We start from the raw sequence: 12,489 nt of genomic DNA on the forward strand, positions 1-12,489 counted from the left end.
AAAAAGTATATTTTACGTTTTGTAATGAATGTCTTAAAGTTTATTAACTGATCACTATGGCACATCATTGTTTGTGATTGCCAGGTAAAGGTCATTCTTTTTCCTTGTAGAAGGGCTAATAAGTGATTACTAAACTAACAGCCCCAGGGGGCCTTTTTAAGTGTGGTCGGCCAAGAATTTACAGGCTGCTTTTATCTAATGGAGACATAGATGCCAGATATGGGGTAAATTTTTGATTCTACATTGAATCTTCCAAATAATGCTTGAATTGGGTTAGGGAAGAACTCTACTTCATATGGATGGGAGCTTGTTTCAGGGAAGAGGTAGTCCTCTGAGACCCATATCTATCCCTCCTACACCTACATGTACTGCCTATGTTGCACATGAGGTTTAAGTCCCTAGATCAGGTACTTTTGATGCTATTTGTTTTGCGGACGTGTACCGGGTCTGTCAGAGCAGGATCAGAGGGCAAAGAGGATTGTAGAATTTAGTCCTTCCTTTTTAAGCTTGCATTCTGTATTTTTGCTAATTTTTATTGATAGTCTTTGACTTTTTTTCTGTATGCTTCTGTCCCAGCATCTGCAGACCATCATGCCTTCCCCTATGAGACGTGTGACCCATTGTTCCCTCGGTAGTGGAAATCATCTCAGATTCACTAGTGCTAGAATCATCTAATGGCCATCACTTAGGCAGCAAGGAGGGTTGCTTGTGTGCTGTTTGACATCCTGGCAATAAGAACATTTTACTTAGCCTAATCCCCTATCCCTAGGCAGAGGGACATGTGACCTGCATCACTGCAGAGGTCACAATGCCTTCTGCTATAAAAATGCAAACATCTATGCTTCTACTCAGTGAAGGCTACAGCTTTTCAGTGGCTTGGTGAACCACACGTCTGTAGGCCAAAGACCTGCCCTTTCCTCCAAAGGGCGGCAGCTGGATGTGCACCCCTCCTTCTCCAGGATAGATGCATTCATCCTGTCAGCTCCATCAAGCATCGGCGCTGCTAATCAAAATCAGGCCACCTGTGTCATGGTCAGAGCTTTATCCTTCTACACCACCAGAGTTAGCAAATTTAGCTTCACTTTGATTTTATAGATGACATAGCAGTTTGTCTGGGTTCTATATTCAAATAATACTTTATTGTACTGTAATTCCAGTCCGTGTTCCCAGATTCAGTAGTTATACTACTGATTATACATAAGCATTTCTTTCATTCACTGTGCATTAAAGTCTTATGCTAGGTATTGAGTGAATTCTCATTTTGCATAGGTATAGTAGTAGGGCTTTAATAGCTGTTATATTCACAGTTTATAAGTATCCAGCAGGCTTCTTTCCTTGATGGTGTAATATTCATAAAGGAACCATTGCATCTTATTATGCTTCTTAAATTGTAATTTGTGAACATAGATGGTCCTTAGCTAGGTTGGACAGGAATATGTTTGTAGTTGGTCTAGGTGATTATGTCAGAAGGAGTTAAAGATCAAGTTCAAAGTGATGAAAGTGTATAATAGAAGAACTTGTCATTTTACCCCCATCATATCTTTGTTCTTGTGTCAACTAATTTATTGTAAAAGGAAACGCTGTATAAACCTTTAACCTAAAATTTAACTTTTAACTGGGCGGCACAGTGGTGCAGCGATTAGCATTGTCGCCTGACAGCAAGAGGTTCTCCGGTTCAATTCTTGGCTGGGGTGTCTTCTATGCACTCCCTGCATTTATATGGATTTCCTCTGGGTGCTCTGGTTTTTCCTCCCATATTCCAGAGACATGTGTCTGACGGATTTCTCCCTGGGCCTCTACTGAAAATTGGCTCTGTCCCAGTTGCACTTTCCCAGTAAACAAATGTTAAATGAAATAAAATAAAAATAAACTGTCATGCCAGTACTGGAAACTAGATATCTGCCATCACATTCTCTCAGTAGGGATATTAAGATCACTTTGATGATGCCTTTTGGTGGCCACACAGAAAGTAGTTAAGTTTTCTATTAATGGTCATAAGCTCTATTCTCCTTGAAATTAGTGGAAAAGGTAGGGACTACTGTTAATTGTAAAGCAGTTTTTTTTTTCAGACAGGTAACTAATTTCTTTACAATTGTATAGCAATTATTCAATTAAATAAGTAAGTTGTGCTTCTATAATGATGTCAGAGCATCCTAATTGAAAGAGTACTAATACATACTTTTGTCACTTTGTGTTTGACCATTGTGCTCTTTCTGAGAAAGTCCTTTTAATTCCGGTGTTTTGAGTATCCAGATAGCTAGATCCTGTGTGTCATATATCCTTATGTTTGAGTTTCAGGTCCTGTTTTCTTGATCTTGTAGTATTTTATTGTCTAAAATAGATTGCTTCATGAGAAGTGATTGTTTTGTCATTTTCTTGTAGTAAAAAAATCAGGGCAATTCAGTGGTTTCTTTTCCCTGTATTTTCCTTAATGCTGGTTGACTAGATTTTGAAGAAATTCTTGCTGAGAGTTTGACATTTTACATGCAAGTTTTCCATTTACATGCAAGTTTTCCATTTTTTTTGTTAAGCCTTAGACTTTGATGCAATTTGTTGAATGTTTTCTTTGATACCAGATTCCTTTTGCTTCTGCAATTAGCACTTGACAGTAACTTTAGTTTCACAAAATGCCACAAGTGTTCTGACAAAACAATTTTGCCATTCACTTTTTGTTCCAAGTGTTTAGTATAACAACAATAATCAAGAGATTTATTTTCCAGACTACACTTCAACTGCCACAAATATGTACTTTTATTGCTGAAGAAAGCCTCTGTCCAGGCACAGGGAAATGTTCATGTACGTATGTCAGTTCTTTAGTTGTAGTAATACCCTACTCAGGAAGGCCTTGCTTTTCACATGGGTATCTGATAAACTTTATCACAGGTTCCTTGGCATTGTTTGGATCACACCTAATGCATTCTAGTGCTGTAGCCACAAGTTTCATACTATTGCTCATATAGCCCCCCCCCAATGTAATCTAGTGCAAAAAACAGCTAGAATGTTTACATAAAGTCATACACTTTTACTACAGACAGTCGCAGCATCTACTAAGATTCGGTGCTTTATAAAAGTTTACCTTTGTCACTGCTTTCCACACACACTACATTTCTTTGCTTTTAGTTCTCCACAGGTAGAGAGATTTTCGGTGTATAAGAAGATAAATGATAACTATTTACAAAAGTCCGTGACAAGAATACTAATATATTCTTTACCAGTAGTACTTTTCCAGTAAATCACTGAGCTTTTGCCAAGATATGTACTGATGAGTTATGTTTAAAGTTCTCATTCATATAGTTGAAAACTAATGTTTACACACAGTCTTAGCTAGGCACAGAAATTCACCAAATGCTAATTCAGTTTTACATTTCCAGTTTTTTGTTATAACATTTCTTGCAATGGCAAGTATTGCCCAAAGAAGAGGCATTTGAGAAGTAGGTATAGCTGCTGGAATTGGGGCATTAAATAGCATCAAGGAGCCAGTAATAATGCAATTGTCTGACCACAAAACCTAAAAAAGTTTCTAAAATCATTGCAAAAGGAATTCACCAGTTTACAATCCATTATCATGTGTAAACCAGTCAGTATTAAGAACTTCGTCACACCTCCAGCATTTCATTTTTCCTGTTTAATATATTTGCGTAATTTTATGAAGTGTAAGAAAGACTCTATGCAGAAATCTCCATGTATAGATTTTCCAATACAGTGAGGACGTTGACTTTCCTGCAGATTTGAAGAATAACTTTTTATTTAGTTCTGAAAATGGTTCACTGTTAATTTTTGTTGAGAAGTTCCAGATTGTCATATCTGGGGTAACAAATTCAGTTTTAATATCTTGTATGTAATTGATAAATATGACTTCCCCTTGGCTGGCCCACTATTAGCCTTAGAGAATAGATCCAACTTTTTTGGAACAGGTTTAATTTGAAGATCTAGTGATATTTTGATGTTATCCTGAAAATGTCTTTGCAGGTTTGTGTATCTAAACAGCCTCCGACTTCTATGCTAGATCTTGCTATTAAATATTCAACAGGATGTGTTTTGTTTCCATTAAGAAATTGATCCCAAAATATTAGGTTACTGTTCTCAAGAGCTATCATTGTGTTTGCATTAAAAGATAGTAAGCATCCATTAGTGAATGCAATGGGGAATCATAGGATTTAGTAATTCCTTGACTAAGTAACTTGAATTCATAAGCCTTTTAAAGATTGAAAAGATGTGGTTAATGAAAGTAAACGTGTATATTTCATTCAGAACAAAATCTTTTAAAGCCCAGTAGAATATATTGATACTCACTTTTAGTAAAATGAGCTAAATACAGGAACTAAATAAATGAAAAGAGACACTGATCAAGCCTTGTCTGTCTTTCATCAGTGTCTCTTTTCATGTAGTGATACCCAGTTTCATATAAGAATCTATGATGTTTGTTGTTGTCTATTAATATTTTCTTATGTAAAGATTTCCAACAAGAGATATATGAAGAATCTAACCACGATAATATTATTTTAATAATTACAGCATTAGTATATAGCTCAGTGTTTGGAAACCCAATGCCACCTTCCTCCCAGCTTTTGACATGCCAGTCTAAAGATATCCTTGTTTTTTTCAGAGTACCATAAGACTTTAAGTAAAGTAGAATTTACTTTTCTTATAATTTTTAAGGGGGGTGAGAATTAATTATTGAATATAGTATAAGATTTTTGGTAAAATTATCATTTCAGTCAGCGTGAGTCTATCTTCTGTTGTAAAGAATAGCTTATTCGAATTGTCTGTTAACCTTATGATTTTATCCATTAACTTTTTATAGTATATAAATATGAAATCTTTGTTCTTAGGTTCAGTAGTGATACCTAAATATTTAATTTGAGAATTTTGCCAGTTGAAATTTTTATGTGATTTTAAAAAAGTGGTTATGTTTTTTGTTTATAAGCAATGTTTTAGTTTTATTATGATTACATTTCAAACCTAAAACTTTTTCATAGGTTCATTGGTAGGTACTAGGCTATTGGCCCTAGGGCCTATATAAGCCTAGCCAAAAACATACCCTGGCTTTCTCCACCCAAGAGAATTATTTTCGTGTGCCCCTGTCGAGCAGAACCACAGAAGTGATCCCCAGGGTGAATTTCCTATTTCCCATCCAATCATCAAGATTTTTCTTGAAGAGTGCTAATGAGGAACTCTGTTTGACATAGGTAGTCTGTTCCAGAGTATGGGAAGTCTCTTGGATAGGAATCTATCCCTCCAGCATGTTCTGTTTATTGTGGTGACAAGGTTTAAGTCCCTACAGCATGTAGCTCGGAGGGATTGGGATTTCTTTAAGTGGAGCATGTCCAACAGCTCTGGGTTTGACATAGCTTTGTATGTTAGGCAGAGATCGCTTCTGAGTAGGCAATATGCGATGGAGTAAAGCTGGAGTTTTTTGAGACGGTCTGCGTAGGGCATCTGTTTGAGGCCAGTAATCCTCTTTGTGAGGTATTTCTGTGGCCTTTCCAGTTGTTGTAGATGTCTTGTGAGGTACATACCAAAAGGGGCGTTGTACTCTATAATGGGTCTAATGAGTGATGAGTAGAGGGGAACAATGACCTCTTTTTTTCTGGATGAGAAACCTTTTGTGATGAGGTGTGCCACGTAGAAGGATTTCCTGACCACTGTGGTGATGTAATTATCAAAGGAGAGACTACTGTCCACCTGTGTCCCAAGGTCTCTTATCACACTTTCAGTGTTAAGTAGACTGCCACCAATGTGGTAGTTCATGGGTACAGAGATTTTACCAAAGGGGATGACAATGCACTTTTTGTCATTGAGCTTCAGGCCATGGCTTTGACACCAGGCATCTGTCTCAGTGTGGCCCTTTTGTAGGATGTCCACATCGTTAGGAGTTTTGATTATGGCTCCTAGTTTGCAGTCATCTGCAAACTTCATTAGCCAAAGACTTTCTGTGTTAGCCTGTACTTCAGAGAAGTAGATACCAAACAGGAGAGGAACCAGGACTGAACCCTGTGATACTCCACTTGTCACTGGTCTGAAGTCGGAGTTGGAGTCTGCTACTTTCACAGTGTGGGTTCTGTCCATGAGCCAGTTCGCAACCCATCTTGTGACATAGGGATTTATACCTAGTTTAGTGAGTTAATCTATAATTACAGAGTGGAAGATGGTGTCGAAAGCCTTGGCGAGATCTAGATAGGCTGTGTGAACCACCTTACCCTCATCTGTGGCTTTGGTGACTGCTTCAAAGAAGTCTATCAGGTTTAGGAGACATGATCTGCCTTTTACAAACCTGACCTGGGTGGGGTCCAGAGTTTGGGGATTACCAATGTCTTTGTTTGAGTTCCATGATGATACATTCCATGGCCTTGCAGACCAGGCTCATCAGGCTAATGGGGTGGTAGTTCCTAGGGTCCATTATGGCTCCCTCTTTGTGGAGTGGGATAACCGTTGCGGTGCGCCATTCAGTGGGCACAAAGCCTGAGGTGAGGCTATGATTGAACATGGTACTTAGGTGGGGTGCCAGTTTGCTCTGTAGTTTGTGTAGAACGCAGCCTGGGATATAGTCAGGTCCCATGGATGCTGTGTTCTTGGCTTTGGCGAGTGTGTTTTTTTACCTGTGCAGCCATGATTACAGGAAGTTTGCATTCTTCCGGTATAGAGATGGGCCCTCTAGGGGGTGAGGGGGGGGGGGGTAAAGTTAGCACTGAACCTATCTGCTAGGATGTTGGCAATATCAGTTGGTTCTGTATATTTAGTGCCATTGTGCTGTAACTCAGAGCAGATCTGAGTGTTGCCATTGAGATTCTTGACATAGCTATAGAATGCTTTGTGGTTGTCTTTAGAGTCAGTGGCAATTTTGTTTTCATAACTAGCTTTGGAGGATTTTATGAGGGATCTCAGCTTCTTACTGAGGCTGACCAGGGAGTTCCTCCAAGCATGGGATTTTACTCTCTTTTGCAACAGTTTCTTTATTCTGTTGTAGAGTTTGTTTATGGCAGAGGACCTCCAGATTGGCTTCCCTTTTTTGGAGGATAGCATCTTGGTTCTGTTAGGGATAGCACGATCCATACACTCGTATAAGTGCTTATAAAGTGCATTTGTGTAGGATTCAGCAGTTGTACCTCTATTGTCCATCTGCTTAGGTGTCATGAAGTTTGCCACTTCTGTCTTAAGAAGTGTGAAGTTGGCTTTGGAAAGGTTTTTTACGGTGGTTTCCCTAATGGGAGGTGATGGTGGGATGTGGATGTCTAGGATGATTTGCTTGTGGTCGGATCTGACCAACGAGGAATTGACCTCTGGTGTGGAACACTGGTCGCCCATGTTGGTAATGACCAGGTCTAGGATATTGCTGCCCCTGGTGGGGATGTGAATAAGTTCATCCAAGGTGTTGGAATTTATGAATTCCAGAAAACGTTGAGCAAAAGTGTTGGTACATGAGTAGTTTTCCCAGTTAATGGTGGGGTAGTTGAAATTGCCCATTATTAGGGTGTTGGGTTGTACCCTAATATTTTCCAGTGTATCAAGAAATGAAGAGTGGGAATCCTGGGGCATGGTGGGGGGTGTGTAGCAAGCTACAATTTGGATTGCAGTCTTGCCCAGAGTTAGTTGCACTTGGATGATCTCGGATGCATTATGCTGTGCAACCAGCCTGGAGGTGTGGATATCCTTAATGAATATGGACACGCCTCTGCCTTTAGTGCTTCGGTCTGGGTTAGTTGGCCGAAAGATTTCGTATGAATTATAGCCTGGTAATGCAGGGGTGCTCTGTGGAGCTTTGAACCAGGTCTCTGTCACTGCACAGATGTCGATGTCCTCCATTTTAAGGAGTGCCTCGAGTGAGTGCATTTTGAGGTTTAGACTTCTAGCATTGAGTAGCATTACCCTCAGATTTTGCTTGCTTGTACCTGTTACGGTGGTGAATTTTTCATTTGAACCTGGCCTAAAAAAGGCACTATAGGGGTGGCAGATCCTTAGCCAGTATCTGGAATCCCAAGGGCGACAGGTGCAGGCCATCTCTGGCAAAGCATCGTGGTCTGTCGATCATGTCATCCCAGGCAGACAAATACTGGATCCCCTTAGAATGACACCAAAACCTTAGCCAATTGTTGAAGTCAATCATTTTGTCCTTGTACTGTGGTATCATTCTGGGTGATGGCAGGATGCTACTCAGGGCTAGGGTCATACCTTGCAAAAATAATATATTCTTCACAACTCCACCACTTCACCAAAGCATATATCAAAAAAACAAAAAAGGCAGAAACACAGCAAAAACTGTTTGAATTTCCTGTACTTTAACACACTGGTACCTCGGCCATTCGCCTTCAACGGACAAAATACAAATACAAACAACCACCTTTATCTGCATAGGTTCAAACCCCAATTAATCCAATTAAATACTGATTGAAAAATGACATCTTGTTTAAAATGCTGCATACACATTTTTTTTTTAAGTGATACATACCCATTTTGTTAAACACAGCCATCCTAAACATTTTAAATAACTTATTTTAAATAACTCATTTTAAATACAAATTATTCAAAATTGATTAACTATTTTACTAAACTTTTTTATGAAATATATCCTTTATAATAGACTAAGTAAACATGACAATAAAAATCTCATTAATTCAAACATTTATAAGTTAATAAATATGAAAAAGAATGAGTTTAATAAAATTTCATATATTAACCTCAAGATTGAGACCCCTAGGAAACAATGTCCCATAATTGAGAATGAACTTACTTTCTAACTCATTCAACCTTCTCACCATATCACCCACCCCCCCAACTAACACAGGTTGTGCCAAAATACTAAAGAAAACTAGGGTCATACCTGCCTGGGCTACAAGATCGGAGAGCTCCTCCATGTTTCTTTTCATGTAGTCCAGGGAGGTACGTCTCAGGTCATTCACACCAACATGGACAATGACAGAGTCATATTTGTACTACTTGTAGAGTGACCTGAGTGCATGCGTTATTTGGCGGATCCTGGCACCCGATAGGCAGCTGACAGTAACTTTCTCCTTGTTTAGCCTGGTGAGTGGAACATCAGTGTGCCTGACTATAGAGTCACCTATGACTAGAGTGTTGGGTACGTTGTTATGCCTTATGGGCTGTGGTTGAATGGCACACTGAGTTTGTGGGCTATGTGTCATTTAGGTTGTGTTGAGGGGTGGAGTTTTCTTGCGTTTCTGCTTTGGAGGTCCCTGTTGCTTGGGCAGGTTTTTATTGAGAGCCTCCATAAATGTAGGTGTGTGTTTTGTGTTTCTATGTATGTGTTTTGGTGGTGTAGGTTATGAGGGACTATCTGATGAGTGTGGTGTGGTGCAAGTGTTTACCTTCTCCTCTTGACTATCTAGTCCAGTCTTGGGTGAAGAGAGTTCTTCCAGTTTGGATATATAAGTGCATCTTTCACAGGTTGTAGTGTTGGGTGGTAGGAGGAGAGGGTTGTCTGTGTACATGAGGCAATTGCTGTATTGCCCCAAGATGCCCAGATTCATCAGGTAGGAGAAAACACCAGGAGCTGACCCTTAGACATACCTGGATAGGTGCTTATTTATTAAGTACTAAAAACTGCTTTCTTCTAGACAAGTGAGGAACGTTGAGTGCTGTAGTTATTCTAGCTTATTTAGTGCTTACATCGAGTTCTGAACAAGTGCTGAGCTCAAAGAAACAGATTTGAGTGCTGAAACTAAAAAAACTGGCTAGTTCTAAGAAACAAAATTAAGCTAGAAGGCTTCCCTCCAACACAGAAAGGCTTGGGGGCTCAGAAGCTTACAAATAGTCCTGGATACAGTAAATCTGTATGTGGACTAGACTACTTACAGGAAAGTCAGGAAACAAGCTTAGAAAATGTTTTTCCCTTCCCAAATGCTCTCTTTGTACACAGTAGGAGTGCCTGAAATCAGAATATGATCTCACTGCACTCAGTTGAGTGAGCAAATGAGATGGGCCCAGAAGGAGTATCCAAATACAATTTTGCAAGAGGGGCGTGCAATTTCAAAGCCACCAAGATTAACACCAAAACAAGAACAGGGGGGGAGGTGGGAACTAACTGTAGAGACAGAGCCACAATTTTCAGTTCAATTAATATTCAGTGAGAAACAAAAATAAATAAAATGCAGTAATATATGAAAATGTACAGATAAAAGTGTACATAAATTCGCTTATACGTCCAGTTGATTGCAGGTAGATCTTAGCTGGCCAAAGCTCAAGTATTTAGCAGAAAAAAAATGAAACATACCACTTATGTAAGGCAGGACAGCCCCTTGGCTAAAACACAGAATATCAAAGTGAAATTACCCCCTCCCCCACCGCTATCAATGGCTACACTTCTAACAAGATCTCTGTAGAGACACAAGCTCTCTGTAGAGAGACAGAGCCACAATTTTCAGTTCAATTAATATTCAGTGAGAAACAAAAGTAAATAAAATGCAGTAGTATATGAAAAAGTGCAGATAAAAGTGTACTTAAATTCGCTTATACGTCCAGTTGATTGCAATTAGATCGTAGCCAGCCAAAGCTCAAGTATTTAATCCAAGGCTTTGAGTATATAATCTAACGAGTGCTCTGTGTGACTGCATGTCAACAGTATGTCATCAGCAAAAAAATGGATTTTTGATGAAAAGTCTTCATTTATTTTGAATCCTTTAATATTTATGTTAGATCTTCTATAGTTATCTACTGGTTTTATAGTTAAAACAAATAAAGGGGACATATGCCATCCTTGTTTTATACCCTTTGCTATATTAAAGTGTCTAGATAGGTTTATCTTGATAAAAGATACTGAATTGCTATAAAGTGTTTTAATTAATGTAAAACTAGAGGAAAAGTTATATTAATTTAATATTTTAAATAAATAAGGCCAGTTCATAGGTTCATAGGTTGGTACTAGGCTATCAGCCCTAGGGCCTATACACGCCTAGCCATAACAATTCCCTGGCTATTTCTTCCCACACTATTTACTTCCCTGGACCTCTGTCTAGCAGGGCGACTGACGTGATCCCCGGGGTGAATTTCCTTTCTCCCATCCAATCGTCAAGGTTCCTTTTGAAGAGGGCCAAACAGGCACTCTGCTTGACATGTATGGGCAGTCTATTCCAGAGTCTGGGGAGTTTCTGGGTCAGGAACTTATCCCTCCAGCATGTTTTGTTTATTGTGGTGACAAGGTTTAGATCCCTGGAGCATGTGGCTCTGAGGGACTGGGATTTCTTTAAGTGTAGCATGTCCAACAGCTCTGGGTTTGACATGGCCTTGTATGTTAAGCAGAGGTCGCCTGAGTAGACGATATGTGACAGAGTATAGCTGGAGTTTAAGGCAGTCAGCGTAGGGCATCTGCTTTAGGCCTGTGATTCTTTTAGTGAGGTATTTCTGCGGCTTTTCCAGTTGTTGCAGATGTCTTGAGAGGTACATACCAAATGGGGCATTGTATTCTATAATGAGTCTAATGAGGAATGAGTACAGTGGGACAATGACCTCCTTTTTTCTGGATGAAAAGCCCTTAGTGATGAGGTGTACCACATAGAAGGATTTCCTGACTGTTGTGGCGATGTGGTTATCGAAGGTGAGACCACTGTCCACCTGTGTCCCTAAGTCTCTTATCACACTTTCGGTGTTTAGTGTACTGCCACCTATATGGTAATTCATGGGTACATGTTTTTTCCCAAAGGGGATAACTATACATTTCTTGGCATTGAGCTTGAGGCCATGGCTGTGGCACCAAGCGTCTGTTTCTGTAAGGCCCTTTTGTAGAATATCCACATCATTTGGGGATTCAATAATGGCTCCCAGTTTGCAGTCATCTGCGAGCTTTGTTAGCCAGAGTCCCTTAGTGTTGGCCTGTACTTCAGAGAAGTAGATGCCAAACAAGAGGGGTCCCAGGACTGAACCCTGAGGTACTCCACTTGTCACTTGTGTAGAGCTGGATTTGGAGTCGGCTACTTTTACAGTGTGGGTTCTATCAGTAAGCCAGTTAGCAACCCATTGGGTGACGTAGAGATTAATGCCCAGCTTAGTAAGTTTATCTATGATTGCAGAGTAGGGGATGGTGTCAAAGGCCTTGGCAAGGTCTAGATATGCTGAGTGGACCACCTTACCCTTGTCCATGGCTCTGGAGACTGATTCAAAGAAGTCAATCAGGTTCAGGAGACAGGTTCGGCCCTTCACGAACCCAAACTGAATGGGGTCCAGTGTTTGAAGGTTGCCAATGTCTTTGTTTATAAGTTCCATGATAACACGCTCCATGGCCTTGCAGATGAGGCTCGTCAGACTGATAAGACAGTAGTTTCCGGGATCCAAGGTGGATCCCCCCTTGTGGAGTGGGATAACTGTAGCTCTGCACCACTCAGTGGGCACAAAGCCTGAGGTGAGGCTATGATTAAACATGACACTTAGGTGAGGTGCCAGTTCATATTGTAGTTCATGTAGTACACAGCCCGGGATGTCATCTGGTCCCATGGATGATGTATTCTTAGCTTTGGAGAGTGTGTTTTTTTACCTGTGTGG

General features: G+C 40.0%; 1 protein-coding gene across 1 annotated transcript in view; it reads left to right on the plus strand.

Moving 5' to 3' along the window:
* The window catches only part of SH3PXD2A (SH3 and PX domains 2A), a 593,326-nt gene that overhangs the window by 365,981 nt on the left and 214,856 nt on the right, over positions 1 to 12,489 (plus strand). The window lies entirely within an intron of this gene.

The sequence above is a fragment of the Protopterus annectens genome, chromosome 14.part0 (assembly GCF_019279795.1).
Source record: "Protopterus annectens isolate FY-2018-M chromosome 14.part0, PAN1.0, whole genome shotgun sequence".
Lineage (NCBI taxonomy): Eukaryota > Metazoa > Chordata > Ceratodontiformes > Protopteridae > Protopterus > Protopterus annectens.